The sequence below is a fragment of the Clavelina lepadiformis genome, chromosome 6 (genome assembly GCF_947623445.1).
Source record: "Clavelina lepadiformis chromosome 6, kaClaLepa1.1, whole genome shotgun sequence".
NCBI lineage: Eukaryota > Metazoa > Chordata > Ascidiacea > Aplousobranchia > Clavelinidae > Clavelina > Clavelina lepadiformis.
In genome coordinates, this window is record NC_135245.1 from 15,342,623 (window position 1) to 15,361,399 (window position 18,777).

Genomic DNA, 18,777 nt, shown 5'->3' on the forward strand with positions numbered 1-18,777 from the left:
ATGAATATGATCAGCGGAATAAGTTTAAATGGTTTGAATAATTCAACCAAAGCAAGAAAATTTTATAGTTTTTCTATACCTAACGAAACGCGGTCTTAGTTTTATTTCATCCGTCGATCGATGTATTCCAATATTTTGTATTTTTTGAAAAGCGAATAGCCTAAAGCTATGTTTTTCGGGGCTATATACTTAAGACTTCTTCGCATTACCCAATTACACGAGCTATAGTTTAGTATAAATTTATATCTCAAACTCTATTCTTAGGTTAAAAGTTGGATAATGGAATAAAACGTTGACAACTTAAAGTTGTTTTAAAATTTTTTTTTCCTGTATGAAGTGGTTGAACACTGTAAATTGTTTTGTGTAGGCGTTACTGTAGGCTGTATTTCATCATATGTATCTGGATGGGGAGATTCCAAATCACACGTTTTTTCTTTATTGTCACCTCATACAAATCGACCTTTATTTGAAATAATAAATTCAGGTAATGCTTCTGGTATACCAATCGGTATATACCGAAGTGGATTGATGTAAAATTCAACATTACAGATAGATTCCACGACCCAAGCGCTTTCGGATTTTAATCTATCCGACCATTGTCTGATATTCTTCCGTTGAATATCGATAAGGAATTGATCGAATTCGGTTCGATCGCGGATGGTTTCAGGGCCTAAATACAAATAATCGGAGTGATTGTCCGGATGAAAGTAACGATATACTACTGGTAAGTCTTCTTCATTTCCTTCATGTCGTAAAATAAATCCAAATGCGACACGGATTTTGAACGGTTGTCGTTGTCTCTGGAAAATATTTTCACGAAAGTATGGCCATAATGATTCGAGACCTTGATCGATCATGCTTTGGTCAGGGATACGAAACGTGTAACGCTCTTGAACCGTATTACCGATATGAAAATGAGTTCGTATTGCTCGCCAATTGCTTTGATAGATACCCCTTCAAAAATAAAATAAACTCCTTTCATGAATTGTTATTTGATATCAATCATGTTTTATTTTTACCTGTAATCTTCAGGAATATCCTCTGCGATTGTATCGCCATCCACCACAATCGTTCTAGGGCGAGGAATCTGGGGTCTTGGTACTACACGCGGTTGGTGTGAGCGTCTCATATGTTTTTTCAAATCTCTTAAACTAATATACAGTATAGATTGAAAATGATATTTCATCCATAAAGTTTATTGTGTACTCACTTTGTAAATGTCCGCACACAAAATTTACAGCGTTTCCTATTCCTTCTGATGTGTTTTTTGTTGAAGTTTAATCTTCTTGGTACTGTAAAAATACTAATTTATTACTAAAACCGTAAGCTTTGTTGAATAGTAATATCCAATATTATTCATTAATTATCAATGCGAAACAAGTTTACCTCCTCTAAACGATTATATCTAATGCTAGCAAGTACAGTTTTTTAACAAAGATGACTGCTCTAGCTGAATAGTAATGTCCAACACACTTGTTTCAATCAGACAGGTTTGGACTGCCTTTATAACCGGGTCAAGAAAAATCACATCTGGATACCAGCTTTCCGTTATTCTTTCCCACAACTGGCTGTGAGTGGATTGGTGAGATTGCGCAATATACCACCCTTTCGACCTGTCCAACACACTTGTTTCAATCAGACAAGTTTGGACTTGCCTTTATAATCGGGTCAAGAAAAATCACATCTGGGTACCAGCTATTATTTATTCTTCTCTTACACCTGGAATCGAATGGATTGGTTGTAATACCTTCCAATGCTTTGTTTCTAAAGTCTGGCTTATTTCAACCCAAGCTGGATTTCATAACCAGGTCATGTTAGTGTGTCAATTAACGCATTCTTACTCTAGGCTTTTCTCCATATGATTCCAGGTGGCAATGCATACGGTTCATCGTTCTGTATACTTTACACTGAAACTATGATGTAACTGATATCGAATATCCACAAACCCAAGATGTTTTTTCCTCTACAAATCTAGAACACCACACGTTGGCGCTAACGAAAACTATGACGTCACTTTTACACTTGTACTTTTTCTAACATCTTTTTTCTTTACGTGTGGTGGCGCTAACGAAAACTATGACGTCACTTTTACACTTGTACTTTTTCTAACATCTTTTTTCTTTACGTGTGGTGGCGCTAACGAAAACTATGACGTCACTTTTCTCTTTTTACATATGACCTAATTACTTGAATGACCTAATCTGACAGATTGCCGGTTGGCGGGTTGGCGGGTTGGCGGTGGCGGTGGCGGTAGGAGTCCTGAGGTGGCACCACTAAGCCACCCTTTAGGTCAACAGACTAATTTAAACCGTTATACATCGTATTTCTCGGTTTGTTAACCGTTCCTATCTCTTTGCTTTTATATTTACGTGTTCAGATTTTTTTCCTAGCCTAGGAATTCCCAACTCTTTTTATTCCTCACACCTCTGGAAAACATTCGATATAGATTGTCGTATCCTTTGCTTCCATGAAATGTAGCTTTCAACCAACAAAATAACAGCCGGGGATCCAAAAATTGCCTTTCTCTGCAGGTTTCGCACCCCTTAAAAAGTTAACTCGTAACCTCAAGAGCAGTTCCCAAACTAGGGTCCATACAGTAGTTTCAGAGGGTCCGCAATGAGAATTAGTCTTTAAAGCAGTTTCAGAGGGTCCGCAATGTACAGCAATGATTGTGATTCCATAATAAAGCTAATTGTCATTATTATTAGTCTTTATATAGTGACATCATGCATCCATTATGCTGTACTACCTGCTATCAGCGAATTGTTCGCATTAGTTAGAAAGTTGTTACATTATTGAAAGAATCGTGACTGCACTAGTGTACTTGTACAAGAAACATGGGTCAACTGACCCTTGAACAGAGGAGTGACTGTCGCGATGTAGATGTGGTAGCAGACTGAGTTGGTAGCACTTAGTAGATAAGAGAGTTCCTGTCAAGTAGCCCTAGACTTCGTCGTCGGAACCATTCATACTAGGAAACCACGACTTGTAGAAAGCAAAGCTTGGCTCCTTTGGAAAAATGAGGTCCTTCACATTTTCAGCTATTAAATTTAGTCCTATTTATCAGTTTTTATTAATGTTTTTCAGTAAATTATATTATCAGCATTGTAAGATTATTATTATTATAAATGACTCCTATGAAATTCAGATATGACGATTCATTTTTCCAATTTGGGTTTATCGTGATAAACTCTGCTGGAGAAGAAAAACCACAGTGCGTTTTGTGCCATAATGTTTTGGCAAGCTCTTCACTAAAGCCGTGCAAGTTGAAGAGACACTTGGAAACGAACCATTCCAGTTTGCAATACAAAGGTGTAGATTTCTTCAAACGTCATTAACAAAGTTTCTAAAATTCCAGGTTTGATGGCACTGGAATGTTTTTTCAAGGAAAATGTAGCTGGTTTGAAAGCTTCTAATGTGGTTTCAAGAGAAATAGCCTGTAATGAAAAGTGGTATATGGTACCTTAACCTGTAAGGTTTACCCACTTCACTACAATGGTTACGTAGCCTACTTGAAAAACATTTGGAAGGCGAATTCTTGTTCTGCGAACCTCTTGACACAACTACAAAGGCAAAAGATATATTCAACAAAGTTGACAGATTTTTTCGGAATCATGATCTACGATGAGAGCACGTAGGCCTAATTGGTGTTTGCACTAATGGTGCTCCCGCAATGTACGAGGATCGCAGCTGTGGACTGAGGACTTCATTATGTTGCTCTCAGGCTGGCCAAAAACGTGATCATGATTCCGGGGATGGTGTTTCTTTTTAAAGAAGAGTTTAAAATTTTAAAGAGCTCTTGATAACAAGGGAATTTTATAGTACTGTATACAGATCGAATATAGTGTAGAATTCTTGTTTTCAAACATCTGCTTTGCAAAGCATTGCATTGCGTACCGATGACTTCCTGTTTTCTGTTTTAAGTCATAACATAAATGTCGTGCCTGCCTATCCCGCGGGTATTATTCACAGCTGTTCAATGCGTTCAGTCTACTAAGATAAGCGCTGTAACATGGACGTCTTTATTCCGTTGCTGTGCCAATGTTTTGTCTAAATGTATTTGTTCAAAGAAACTTCAATGTAATCAGTAGGCTATATACAGTTGTTATTCCTGTCTAACCATTGTTGAATTCAATTTGAAGAAGTTCAGTGTCAAGATAGACAAATTTATTGTCATCTTCACAAGACAATAAGCCGTCAAGGTGAGCAATTAAATCTGTGGGTGAGAAAAATAGACAACGACTTCATGAAACTCGTAGCCTACATCATCACCCGCAATAAACATTTCAACAAGTAATTATTGTAGTGGAGTGGGTCAACCTCTTAAGTTCAGGTGCCATATACCCACTTTTCGTTACAAGTTTATTTTTAAAATCTTAGGTGCACTGTGGCGTTTGGATATAATCAAATTAAACAAGTTCTATAATTGGCATTTGTTAAGCAATTTTTGTGTCTCCAGTTAGAGGAAATTGAATGTTTAAACAGATGTATTATTCGTGGTTAGTAGTTATTCAAACAAAAGAGTTTGAAGTGTTTCAAGTACTATATTGTATTTTTACCGTGTAACGTTTTGATGGTACTTTGGTCAAGAGCTTCGGTGACAATAGAATAATATTAGATGTGACATAGCTTGTACGTAGCAATGCAAAAATAACATATGGCACTCGCCCATTGGTCAAAATATGGGAGTATAAAACCTAATGTTTGGTCTAAATCTCTCTCTTCTCTCTGATCTTTTGTCGCTCTTAGCTATACTTCTGTTCTGCTGAATTGAAGTTATTGCTGAATTATTCGGAATTAGAATCATTACTGAATTTGAGTTATAGCTTGGTTTAAATGTGGAAAGATGGTGTAAATGTTTCTAATTTGATACAACCTATTCGGACAATATAACATTTAGACTTTATGAAGTTGGTGTTGATTTGAAGAAACATTATAGAGACAGCAAACGCAACGGAGTCAAAGACAATTATCTATAGGAGTCTAGCAGTAAGACTAATAGTCTTGGCTTTAGGCCTACCTAAAAGCAATCCACACCACCATCCCCACAGCACGATAACAAATCCTAAACATGCCCTCGAAATTTCCCTTAATTTGGTGTAAATATTCATAACTTGTGTGTTTTTTGTTTAGTTTAAATGCATTCTGTGTCTGGTGGCGATGTTAACCTTCCATCGTTGTAGCACCACTGTAATTCACATATTGAACATAGCCCTCAGGGCTTTGCCGCTTGCTCCCGTTCGTTGATTGTCTGTGAAGGTACTGTAATGAAATGATTGTTTATCGTTCCTTAGTCTGTAAGGGCGACCACTTCAATTACAAAGTTTGTCTCTTGAATTGTTGTCCTCGAAGTAAATGAGTCTCAGGTCGTTGTTTCGCTTTTCTTAATCTTAGAATTAATTGTACACCATGACAACTGTATAAACTGATTATATTGTTTCTTGTTTAAACGATTACATTAAATAAGACATTGGGACAGCTACATAATAAAGTCGACCACTTTCTAGGGTTAACTTAGTAGACTGTGACGCAATGAATAGCTATATATGAAAGAATAACTCACGTCACGATTTATAACGATACACAGGAAGTCATGCATAGGCGACACGTAACGCAATGCTTTGCTTTGCTTTGCTTTGCCGATTTCCGTATTCTATGCGGCATTCGATTTGCAAGCAATTTTATATTATCATCACAGTACTTTTTTTTGTCCATTCTGCTACAAGGTTTGCTTCATGCATTTCGCTCCCTGCGGTCAACTCCGAAAAATAAACAATATATTACAGTCACGTTTGTGCAAACAAGCGATCTAAAGAACTGCCAAAAAGTCAAACGACTTGCACAATGTCGATTCGCGAAGCAATGAAGCGTGTCATTTGGTGGGAGAAAATACAACCAGCTAGCATGGATCGAAAATGTGTTGATTGATGCGCGCCAATAGATTTGCAGAGGCTGATGTTTGTAGCGAGGAGTTGTGAAAACGTGATGCACATTAGTAGAGCTGATTGTCAAGTGGTTAGCAAATAAATTTGTTATAACTGGAAAACGCCAGTTGCTATACGGAAATGGAAAAATCAACATTTGAGTTAAGATAACCAGATATATACTAAAACACTTGAATGATTAGGAAGTGTTGTTAGGTTAGTTTTTTTCCAAAAAGACTAAATCTAATCGGCTCAAGTCTTTTAGTATCCTTTGTATTTTCTATATCGTGTCAGTATTGGCTTGTTATTTCTTCTTACAAAACAGCAAGCACATTTTACATTCCAATGTTGCATCATACAACATAAAGTTTTCCAGACAGCCAGTGCAAACTCCGTGGCGAATGAAGTACAGTATTTGCTCTGGTTTCAAGTATGCCACGGGAAGTGGTACATTGCAAAGGATTAAAAAAGCAATACTCTGCTGTGCTGAAGCAGGAAACGTTACTAACTGCTGGCTTATCATATTACGTTAGAGTTGCGTCGTAAATTGATGCTGTTAAACTGGTTAGCTGCTTTGATATCTTTGTGCTGCCATGAAGACTGTCAGTCTGTCAATATTAAAAGGATAAAAAATCGTACGTTCGAAACTATTTTCTCAGTTTCTTGTGATAACATATAGCAAACTAAGCCTAAATTAAATATTCTTTATAATCTTAGTCTAACAGGACATAGACCATAAATGGCTAAAATCTACTTTACCCATTCTCCAAACCTTGTCGTCTATTATCTTTAACAATTCAGCTACGTGACCTACTTAAGGTGAAATAATTACTCTCATCAATCAACAGTTGCGAAAAACGCTTCGTGTATTTTAAAAAATTAGCATGGCTAAACAAATGGGTTTATGCAAAAAATCAAGCTTTTTTATGACGTTTCGGTAGTAGTACTTTTATAGTAGCTTACGTAGAAGATAAGCGTAACTTATTAAACTATGTAGCCTAGCTGTAAGTATGACGGTCCATAGCTATAATGGTTGATAAGAATTAGAAAACGTGTGATAAATTATGTTCAAAGATGGTCATAAGGGAATTACGTAAGAGTTACTATTGCACTAAAATGTTTTTCTCGGTATGTTTAGAAATAGTAGAAAAACTTGCTATATAGTATATAGGCTCGATAGCAGTGGCCCGTGACTAAGGAGATTTTACAGTGGTGTAATAAATACAATGAATTGCCGCCAGATATTAGTTATATGGAGGTATTGTTTGTCGGTAAATTAAAATTCACACCAACAAATTATAGCCAGAAATGCGTATAGTCAGCTGTACTGTGTCTGGTGCTGCAAGCGTGACAACTTGCACTGTAAGTGTATTTTGTAGGACAAAGTCAATGTATTGCTGTTACCACAGCTTATGTTGTTTTACAGTCCACTCTACTCCTACTGCCAATTAACCTGTCACTAAAACACAGTAACGTGTTGTTGCCGTGACATTTACCGAATCGGGTGTGTGCGGTTTGTTTGGAAGTTGCTGAAGGGCGTTGAGTTTCAATGTATAGGTTTACATCAGGGGTGTCCAACCCGAGGCCCGCGGGCCACATTTGGCAGCACAATACATCGGAGCCGGAGCTATTTTTCAAACAACTGGCTCCAGGCCTCCAGCTCCATTTGAATTTCTTGTAGAGCTCCAGCTCCGTTGAAAATGCACGACTCCTTGCTCCGGTTCCCGTTCCAAAGCCCTGCAAATATCAACACATTTGTATTTATTCCTTCATTGTTTGGTGAAGTTTGTAGTTGATTTTCTTACAAGCTTAATTTTTCGGTATTTGCCCATAATGATTTTACCTGTGCCTAGAATGTTACGTCTTTGTCGGCATTAGTTTATTTATCTATTTGCTTGTTTATGAACAGTTTAATTTAAAAAAGTTCAGGATACGCTTAGGGTTGTGCAAAAGAAATTATTTGATATTTTAAAATATTTTTCCAATCCCATACAAGAATAGTTTTGAGCCAGCAATAACTACACTGATTTTTCATAAACAATCTGGTTTAAGAGATTATCCGAATTTTTTGGAAAATTATTGCAATTGTTTATTTAATGAATGGAAATGGTTGGTTGGCCATTAGTGGTGAAATATTTGTACATTGATTAGAATTTAAGTAAACTTATAACTTATGCTGAATACACGCATATTTTTGTTGGTTTAAGTTATAAGCCAACACATTCCCTGTAAGGTATAAAAAATAGTAAGGTATATAAAGGTAAAATCCGCTCGAGCGAAGTCACTGTGTGGATCCAGTCGAACCAAGTCGATTGATTGATTTTCATTTTCCATTTGAAAGTCAAGCAATTCGATAGTTTAAAAGTCTTTAACGTAGCGCTATGAATAAAAAATTTTGTATTACTGTGCAGAGAATAGATTTGATGTAACAAAAATTTCATGAAAGCGGAGTATAAATGAAAACTAACTTAAACTTATTGTGGCATTGCCTACAAGCAATATGTTTCGTAACAAGTCGTGAAGTGGTTTCAAGTCTCCTCAACTGTCGTTTTTACGATGATAGCTGACGAAATACTTAGCACTGCACTTAAACCAAAATTTTTCAAAATCAAGTGCCATCGCACGTATACACTCGCCTCATATTAGTTGTCGTCACGGTTATACGCTTATAATTTCACAGCAGTTGATACGTTTGTGCGGAAAAGTAACGAAGGTATTAATGAAACTGCGTATGTTAAATGTCTGTGAAAAGTTTTTATGAATCATATCAAGAACCTTGGAAGCAAGAGTTGAAATCAGAGTAATATCGGTACGAAAATTAAGAAACGACTAATTTTAGGTTCGGTTGTTAGAGTTTCGATATTCTAAAATGCCCATTCCTTACGCTAGAAATATGGTAGAGAATCAAGGAACAATCGTTTAGCTTTTGGAAAGGATCCAGATCATCCACGAAATTATGTTTAATTGCGAGCTAATAGGGCTGTTTTGAGAAATTTGATTTTGATTTTTGAGATTTTTGTTTGAATTGCATCAGTGCTTTGCTTTGCAATTAGAAATATACAATAGTGATGCTGCTGCCACAGCTATACAACGCATTTAATGGCTTTTTTCTTACTTCATCTGCAGGTACGAAATAAATATGTTTATAAACGTGTCAGTTTTGTATTATCGTGATCATATTCGTTGAACATATGCTGGGAAGAAAAATGCCTTGCACATTTCCGATATACTCAAAATCTTCTGTTGTGCATGTTAAACCTGCGACAAGAAAAATCAATGAACCTGTGGTTGATCCGAAGCCACAGACAAACTCAAATGGACCAAACCTTTCAAGTCAAAGAAAAGTCGAAATCAAAAATGCCTCGGATAAAGTGAACATCAACGACTTTGTACAACGCTTTGGCACCACGTACACCCAGAGATATTCTTTGGATAATAGCAAACTGTGGGATTTCCCGAAAGACAGTTTTATCTACGACAACCCAGATGACTATTCCAAAAGTACAGAAACTCGAGAAACCTTACCACACTGTGCCATAAGTACCCCTTCGGTACAGCCTGTTGCACAAGTGCCCAGAGGTTCCCGCTCCGTTCATCCAAGATTGCTGTCTCCCGCAGCTATTACTTTAGTAGTACCCCGAGGATTGGCACAACCAGTTGCTAGAACGTCGCTAAATAGTGGTCAGATATATACCTCTCAGTCTTTTTCCTTTCCCATTGTTCAACGACCTTCTTTTACGACTCTTGGTAGGACACGCTGCGTGTACCCATCTCCTCGACCATATTATCCGCCCAGTTATCCCACTAACTGTTCGAGCACTTACGACATGACGCGTGTCACCTATTCAGGATGTGGGTGCTGTTCTTTAAATCGTTATCATTCGCCAGCTGCCCGTAGTTCTACGCCCCAACTGTCATATTCCAACTTGCAAAGGATTTCGTTCAACCCAAACTGCCGTCCCGTTTATCCTCCTGTTACAGTACAAAAATCCGCTTTCCAGCAACCTCAGTTGAGCCCGATTTTAACTTATAACCAAAACGTTGAAGGAGTAATTAGGAAAAAGCCTGCACGCCTGTGTTACGAAAAACCAGCCTTGGCCAAATCGCTGCAGTTGATTGCTAAAGAACATTCCTATTCTACAAAGCCGCCTTGGCAAGAAGAAGAGACCACTGTGGATTACGTGGTGGAACAGATAGAGCTGTGTTCAGAGCACAAACCGTCAAGAGAGGAATTATTAGTTTACTTGGACTACAATGAGGAGAAGAGTAATGGGAAGGTGCCGAGTTTATCGCAAGATGATCAAGGCTACTCCACATCACTGACCATGGATGGAAGATCGGATGAGGAAGTAGCTCGTCGAATTCAAGTCTATCAGAATCCATCATCAAATCAACACAATAGCTACAGGAAGGAGGAAATTCCTTTTTATAATACCGGATCAAAAGCGATCAGACAATTTGCTCGGCGAGCAAAACCCAAGGGAGCTGATGAAGAAATGGGTATTGATAATGACCTTGTGTGGAATCGACCCTTCACAGAAAATGAAAATGTAAATAACGCGTCATCGACTTTAGAACTCAGTAACAGCCTTGTGGGTAATACGAATACAAAAAAAGGTTGTTCTGGCAAAAAAATTGATTTTGCTGACTCATTGTACGGTGCATCAGTGATGGATTGTAACGATAAAGCCTCTGATCGCCTTCCGAAATTAACTTGCATGCCCGAGATGAACGCAGTTGTTGAAGAGTGCGACCAAGCAGAAAATGGGAATGACTGTATGATTGTTGACCACCTGCCTCCTGCATTTACCCATGTAAAAGACCTGAGTGAAAACGAATTAGCAAGTGCCGACGAGTGCAGTTCTCACTCTTCAACAATTAGCCTCGACATAAATCAGCCGTTCAGTGAATCTGATGCTGACCCTGCTACAAATGGTTACGTTGCGTCCAATGATACGTCAAACGATACCTCGTCGTTATACGACACAGAAACGGCAGAAAGAACAGAACGCTGCCTACCTCAAGGTCTTGATGCTGGTAGGAGCAGTACGGTATCAAACACTAACATGCTGCGTAATGATTCTTCGGACACCGACCGACTATTTCAGTGCATTATCGCAACCCCTCAAGCCACTTTTGACGGTCGTATGTTATCAGCAAAAAGAAAAACAGCGCGTCAGTCATTTCGAAGCGTCAAACGCAAGAAGGTTTGTGAGAGTTGCTTGAACAACAACACGTCGACGTGTGAGTCAGAAGCTTGGAAATCGAGTTGTTCGGAGGACACTTCATCGGTCACTTCATCGGTCACTTCATCGCCCACCTTGTCGTTGACCCCCCTGACAATTTCTACTGTTCGCAAAACTGTAAAGTTACCGGGGAAATCCCGAGAAGTTTGTCGCTCAACAAAAATTCAAAGAAGAATGGCAAGAATGATGAAGTCAAAAAGGTCGCCGAATGAAGTAGAAGCAAATAGTTTAACAAGTGACAGAAATCCTGTCTGGCTTCATCCTTTGGACGACTCATTCTCATGTGCCAGCAGTGACTTAAAACTAGACAGCATCCGGAGCTTGAGGGGTAAGGAGCGGGAGGAGCATCTGAGTGATGTAATTCGGTTTGATGAGGATGTTTCCGTGGATACCACTTCATCCAGAACGGATACGATCCCTTCTCCGAGCATCCTAAAAATGAAAACAGCCTCGACTAAATTCTTTCCGAGATTCAGATCCCTGAAAAAAACAACACATGATCCTTACACGGACTCACTGCTAAAATTTATCGAGGACTCCATTGATGTGGACTTCCCGAGGTGCAAAGAGAACATCCTCGTAAGTAAGACTTTAAGTCCGAAAACGAATAAAACTGCCCGAATGTCCACTGCCTCATCAAGCAAACGTCCAAGCCTGGAACAAATTTACCGGTCCAACTTAAACCGATTCCTGAGTAATTGCTCCTTGAAATCCTGTTGTGCTCAGAAGGATAAAAACTGGCCAGACGCCATCGAGCTGAATCCATGCACCGTTAGGTTGCCCAGTTGCGCACGAACTAAAGTTGCTGATGGGCCCTTTGCAATGATCCGCTCGTGTCAGGTAATACTAAACGATTTTCTGCATTGATAAGTACCATTTCGTAACAATGTGATATGCGTCCTTGGAAAAGTTGAACTGTTGTGTGGTTACTTTTTTATCTGTTTTTTTTTTGGCAACTTCATTCCACTATTTTACAGCGTTGTGTTCATTGGCCATATTGTGCTTCATTCAGCGAAATAGCAAAAAGCCGACGATAAATTGATAAACGATAAACTGTTTTTGTAGCTTTTTTCGCATGCGATTTGTCTTTCTTTGTCATGATTGAAACGTTTGGCGTTTCCCAGAATCCAAAAATTGCCACAAATATTTACGGAATTTCAACACAATCTTGTGATTTTCATCCTTGCAACATTTTTATGCTGACACCATGTAAAAAGTTTATTAATATTTTGTTGTTGTTGCGATGCGTTTTTCTCTGTTTCGTTTGGTTGGTCTTCAAATTAAGTTCCACGCCATATTTAGTGGGAAAAGATCACCAATGAGTCGTTTTGTTTCCTCTTCTTTGCAATTTACACTGTGGATAGTGCCTAAAAGTGTGGTCTTTACCGGGCCAAACCGTATCTCATCTTGCCAAAGTAGACTCCTATTGAAGTTAATGCGTGCAAAGTCGATTTCTGTCGATTCCACACAGTTATTCCTGTTTCAAATTGCAATCTTTTTCTACCTACACGCTTCTGTTATGCTTACATTTGCGTTGCCGTTGTTCGATTCTTCCCAGTAAACGTTGGCCATACGATATGCGGGTCCTGAGTCTTTATATAGGGAAACAGCACGATAGATTACAGTAAATGTTAATTTTCCTTGGTAAATAATAATTAATTGATTATTCTTTGCAGTATTCAATATTGAATCAAAATGCAATTATCGCACTGCGACCTGTATAGTATAAAACAATGGTGGGGTGGCCTCCCATGTGTTGGCGGTTAAAATTTTTAAAATAGTTCAATGGACTAACGGGCTACAACAACAACGGCTACGACTTCGCATTATAAACGCATTTATTCAGTGTAGGAAGTACGACAGTGTCATGTCACCAATCGCAGTCTTGTGAAAAATAGCATTACGTCAATGTTTGACGTGACATTCATTGCTTTAGGCACAAATGTATTGCTGTAATCTATAAAAATGACAGTTTTCTTTCTGAAAGCGACAATGAATGGAAGATTTCATATTCAGTGGGATGAAACTGTACTTCATCAACAAATCGCAATACCACAGTGGAACGGTAAACTGGGTTTGTGCCAATTTAGGTTGAATACCGCATTGAGTCCGCTGAAAGGAATGACTGCCACTATTTCACCCGAAAAATCGTGCATTCAAAGCTATTTTTCACAGTGTTTTGTTAACCTAAGTTACAACTTATAACATATTAACCTAACCTAAATCTACCTTCTAATCTAAATTTAACTTTAATTAAACCCAAAATAACTAAAATTAAGTTTTTCATGCATGTCCTTCTAACCTAAACACCTTTCGTTAACTATACGTGCCTGAGCTGTATTTCTATTTTTGGATGATTTTGCACAGATCGGGTTGTGATAATAAGGGGATATTATAGTATTCAGATCGAATATAGTGTAGTCTTCCTGTTTCCAGAAATCTACTTTGTGAAGCTTTGCATTGTGTTGCAATGACTGTTTACCGTTTTAAGTATAAATATGGTGCTTGTGTATCCTGTGTGCATCATTAGCATTATTATTCACAGCTGTTCAATGCAGCAAGTCTACTGAGATGAGCGTTGCAACATGGAAATCTTTATGCTGTTGCTGTGCCAATGTTTTGTCTAAATGTTTCTGTTCAAAGAAACTTCAATATAATCAGTATATACAGTTGTTATTCCTGTGTAACCATTGTTGAATTTAATTTGAAGAAGTTCAGTGTCAAGACAGACAACGACCTCATGAGACTTATATATCATCACCCGCAATAAACATTTTAACAAGTAATTATTGTAGTGGAGTGGGTCAACCTCACAAGCTTGGTGCCATATACCCACTTTCCATTACAAGGTTTACAAAAATATTATACTGGACAAGTTTTTCCAGGTCCATCTTGTAGCTTAATAAACTTTTGCAGTACAGTATAGCTGCGTAAGATTGCTATAGCCGCCTAAAATTAATTAAACGTAAGATATGCGGGCCCTGAGCATAGATATCTTATATATAATAATATATTGCTCTATAGTATAGATCAGTGTTTCTCAACCCCGAGTCCGCGTAAGGTTTTTGTGAGTCCGCAAGCCCATCAATTACCGTATACTGTATAACACTGGGGAACAATTTTGAACAAAAAATTTGTTGACTTTCATTTTGCACTTGATTTAGGCTAATTCCGGTGTGCTGAATTCAAAAATGCCGCCAGTTTTCTTCTATCACGTCAAGTTTTTGCTCTACAGCATACATCCAAAATATGCAACTTTTCACGACTTCAGCTGTATTGTTTTTCCATTTGTAATAGGAATGCACAGGCTAATCATATTGTAAGTTATATACAAGAAGAATCAACTGAATTATTAAGCAAAAAAGGCACAGGCATCGATTTAGGTCGATGCTTTTCCCCCATTTTTGGTTGGAGGATGCAATCATCCAACGAAACTAGATAAGAATGGTAAAATTGAAGTTAGTTGCTTTCCACTTTCAACCCTGTATGTACTCGTACTTTCCAGGAAAACAGACAAGCAATAAAATAATATCTGTTCCTATCCTTGCAGAGTGATGAGTGGTGGTTCCAGGTTCATAAAATTTCACACTATTGTGCAATTTTGCATCAGTAACTGTCAAATGCCTTTAAAAAAATGACGACTCGGTTACACCACACGTTTAAAAAGCTTGTCAACTGCGCTCAAAACACGTGTTGCCTCGCTTTGAAGTTGTAGTTTCATAAAAGCGTGGAATGTTTTTTGGAAAAGGAGCGAAGGTATCGTACTTTCGTTCGAGAGAAAGTGCGTTTTTACCATACTTTCGGAGTGACAGTAGCTTTGTGTATTGCCATAAAATACAGGGTTTACTGGAGGAGTTGGGAATTCCGATCTACAACTCAATTGAATGGCGAATGTTCATTGACAGCTCAAAGAGGATCTTAAAGTGCGTCCTTCTCTATAATAGCAATTTATATGGTGCAGTACCAATTGCACATTCAGTTAGTCTTTGTGAAGAATACGGAAACATAAAAAGAGTCATTGAATTGTTGCAATATCACAAGCACAATTGGATCATATGTGTTGACCTTAAAATGTTATGTTTTCTTCTTGGTCAGCAACACGGATACACAAAGTACCCCTGCTATTTGTGTATGTGGGACAGCAGAGCTGGAGATCAGCACTGGGTGGAGAGGAACTGGCCTCCGAGATCTGACCTTAAACCTGGTGATCCCAATATTCTACGTGAAACACTTGTTGACAGAGAGAAAATTATTTTCCCACATCTGCATATAAAGCTCGGCCTAATGAGGCAATTCTTTAAAGCATTGACAACTGAAAGCAACTGTTTTAATTACCTCGTTTGGGCTTTTCTTGGCCTGTCAATACAAAAAATTAAAGCTGGTGTATTTGATGGTCCACAAATTCGGCAACTCAACAAAGATGAACGTTTCAGTGGTTCAATGTCAGAATTGGAAGAAAATGCGTGGTTATCATATAAAAACCTTGTCAAGGGATTTCTCGGGAATGCACGGGCAGAGAATTATATCGAAATCGTTCTGAAGCTATTGGAAAGCTACAGAGAACTCGGCTGCAACATGAGCATCAAGATGCAGTTTTTGCATAGCCATTTTGCTAATTCCCCAGAAAACCTTGCTGCGGTTAGCGATAAGCAAGGAGAAAGATTCCACCAAGATCTGAAGGTGATGGAGGAAAGATATCAGGGAAGATGGGACTTACAAATGCTGGCTGACTATTGCTGGAGTATTAAGCGAGAATGCCCACAGCTTGAACATGCCAGGAAAAGCTACAAGCGTAAATTTTTGCCCTAAAACTCGCACTTTATTTGTCCTGCAGAAGCAATATGCGTTTTAAGGAACAGAATAGAGCTATACAAATGTTTATTTGAAAACCATTGAGTTACTTTCAGTTGCTTGTAGTTCTTAAAAAGATTTATACAATGAACGCAAATGTCTTAAATGTTGTACTTTTTTGTGGGTTATGAGACAAAGCGGTGGGTGGCTAGCTCAAAAACTTGACGTGATAGAGAAAAACTGATGTCATTTTTGGAATCAGCGCCCAAAAGTTAGTCAAAAACAATCGTTAGATCGAAGTCAACAAAAATTGTGTTCCCTTGTGTAATTAAGCATAGGTCATAATTTTCGCGACGGCTTTTCGCCTCAAAACGTAGGGGTCGCAAGAGATACCTTGGTGTGTTGGATAATTTAGAATAGTCTGACAAAGAGCATTGCTTATTTCTCTTGTTACGCTGGTGGCAATCCAAATCCTTAATTCTTTTGTTCTCTTCTCCTTCCAACTCCTGTCGCGCGAATCACCTTCTTTTTTCTCTTTTTTGAAAGGAGTTTCTTTCCAGGTATTGGGAATGATGCACAGCTCATGGTGTTTGTGCGATATGTTGACACAAATGACTATGAGGAGCAATTTTTGTTTTGCCGTGCACTTGCCAAAAACACCACTGGAGAGCAAATATTTAAGAAAGTGGATTCGTTCTTTAAAGAACATCAGCTTGAGTTGTCTGACCGTGTGTCTGTTTGCGCTGATGGCGCTCCTCCGTCCATTATGGGAAGTAAAAAGGGTTTTATGAGTTTCGTGAAAAAGGAAAACAAAAACATTTCAGTTGTTCATTGTCTTCTCCACCGAGAAAATCTGGCAGCAAAAGAGAAACAAGAAGACCTTGCCATAGTTTTCAAAGAAGTTGTTTCTGTGGTCAATTTTATTAAATCTCGTCTCTTGCACACTCGTTTATTTCGTGTATTATTTGATGAAATGGGGGCAGAACACAATGGGCTTCTGTTCCATTCAAACATTCGTTGGTTATCGCGAGGAAAGGTGCTGGAGAGAGTGGCCAACTTACGAGATGAAATCAGCACCTTTTTGAAAGAACAGAAGCATGAATTTGTTGATCGCTTTAACGATGACAAATGGATTGCCAAATTGCTTTTCTTAGCTGAATTTTCAGCCATATGAACCAATCGAATGGCTCTATGCAGGGAAAAGACAAAAATATTTTAGATGTAACAGAAAGCATTGATGCGTTCAAAAGTAAGTGGAAAGATGGCTGCTTTTCCAGCGTTGTCTTATTTGTTGAGGAGAAAAAATTGATTTGCGCGGTATTCGTCGAATCTTTCTTGAGCACCTCAATACATTTGCTTCTGAGCTGGATCGATATATTCCTTTCCACAATTATAACAAGATATTTAACTGGGTACGAAGTCCTGTTAAGGTGTCAGCGTTAGAGGTTCATTCAGAAATAGACTGCATTGCTGAACAGTTGATTGAACTGCAAAGTCGACAGATGTGGAGAGACAAGTTCAAAATTGTTTCTCTGACTCAATTTTGGGCGAATGTTCTATCGGAGGAACCTAATCTTTCTGACCTCTGCAAACAAGCAACAATATAGCTCTTTTGCCTTTTCCGACTACATACTTGTGTGAAGCTGGATTTTCAACATTGGCTATGGTTAAAACCAAGTACCGGAACCAACTTCAACCGGAAGATGATATCAGATGTGCATTGACGACCATAATTCCTGATTTCGACAAACTTGTGAAACAAGTTTAACTTCAAGAACAAGATTTATAGTGCATATGTGCCCAATAAACAAACCGCTTCTGCTTTTTTATCTTACTGTTTTAGTGTTGAACTAACTTATTTTTGTTCCTATTACCTGAGTCCGCGAATACTTATGCTAATGGGAAAATAGTCCGTGGGCTAAAAAGGTTGAGAAACACTGGTATAGATCAACAGACAAAGAAAGCAAACAATAAATACCAATTTCTCGGAATGTAAGTTCGCCATAAATTACGTAGGCGGTTCAGTCGATAATATAAGTCATCTCGAAAAATAGAACCTTCCCGTTGGACACCCCTGCATTACGTTATTTGCTCTCCTGGAGGGACAACATACAGCAGTTGGTATACATCGCAAGTTTCATTTATTTTCTATAACTTAAATCTAGTTTTCTGTGCCCTACATTCCCATTGCAAAAGTGAAGAATTCAGCAAATTAACAAACACATTGCTCCAAAATGTTGCTAATATATAATTTAAATGAAGTATTGCCTACGTACATAGCGACAATGCAATTCCCAGACTGATTTGCTGGTGGTAGAGGGACAGCGGTGTGGACTGTTGAGACAATACCGTTAAGTTTAAATTTTGACACATAGCCTAACCCTTACGTTCGTGTGATGTAAATGGGAAAAAGTAAATATAGTTGCAGTTAGTTAAACATGAGCAAACCCACAAATGAAAAGATTGAAGCGCGAAAATTAAAACTTGTCAACAATTTCGACATTTTCAGAGAATTTGAGTTTGGGCAGTTAGTAGGAACGTAAATAAATTTGTGGAAATCGCCAAAATGTTTAGTTATAATTCTTTTGTTGATATTCAAAATATTTTTCTTGCGTTATCCAGTATATTGAATTGAGACAAGAACTAGAAACCCGCGGGCCATGGCAAATGACTTGCTATAGAGCTAGGAAGTACGCGATTGTTGATCTTTGCTGTCGCACCATGATGTGTCGAGCATCAACACCCAGGGTCGGATTAACCAACCGCTGGGCCCGTGGAAAGTTTAGCGGATCCTTCGAAAATATTTATTTATAACA

The 18,777-nt window shown here is 38.2% G+C and overlaps 1 long non-coding RNA gene across 2 annotated transcripts; it reads right to left on the reverse strand.

Annotated features, from left to right (window-relative positions):
* Positions 1 to 427: 427 nt before the first annotated feature.
* Positions 428 to 2,130, reverse strand: LOC143462013 (uncharacterized). Of its 2 annotated transcripts, XR_013118116.1 has the most exons (4): positions 1,720 to 2,130; positions 1,211 to 1,564; positions 1,020 to 1,151; positions 428 to 954 (listed from the first exon to the last, which is right to left on the reverse strand). It is a non-coding gene; the product is annotated as an uncharacterized LOC143462013 (long non-coding RNA). The 2 variants fall into 2 exon arrangements; XR_013118115.1 differs by having other exon boundaries at positions 1,211 to 2,130.
* Between the last annotated feature and the right edge of the window lie 16,647 nt (positions 2,131 to 18,777).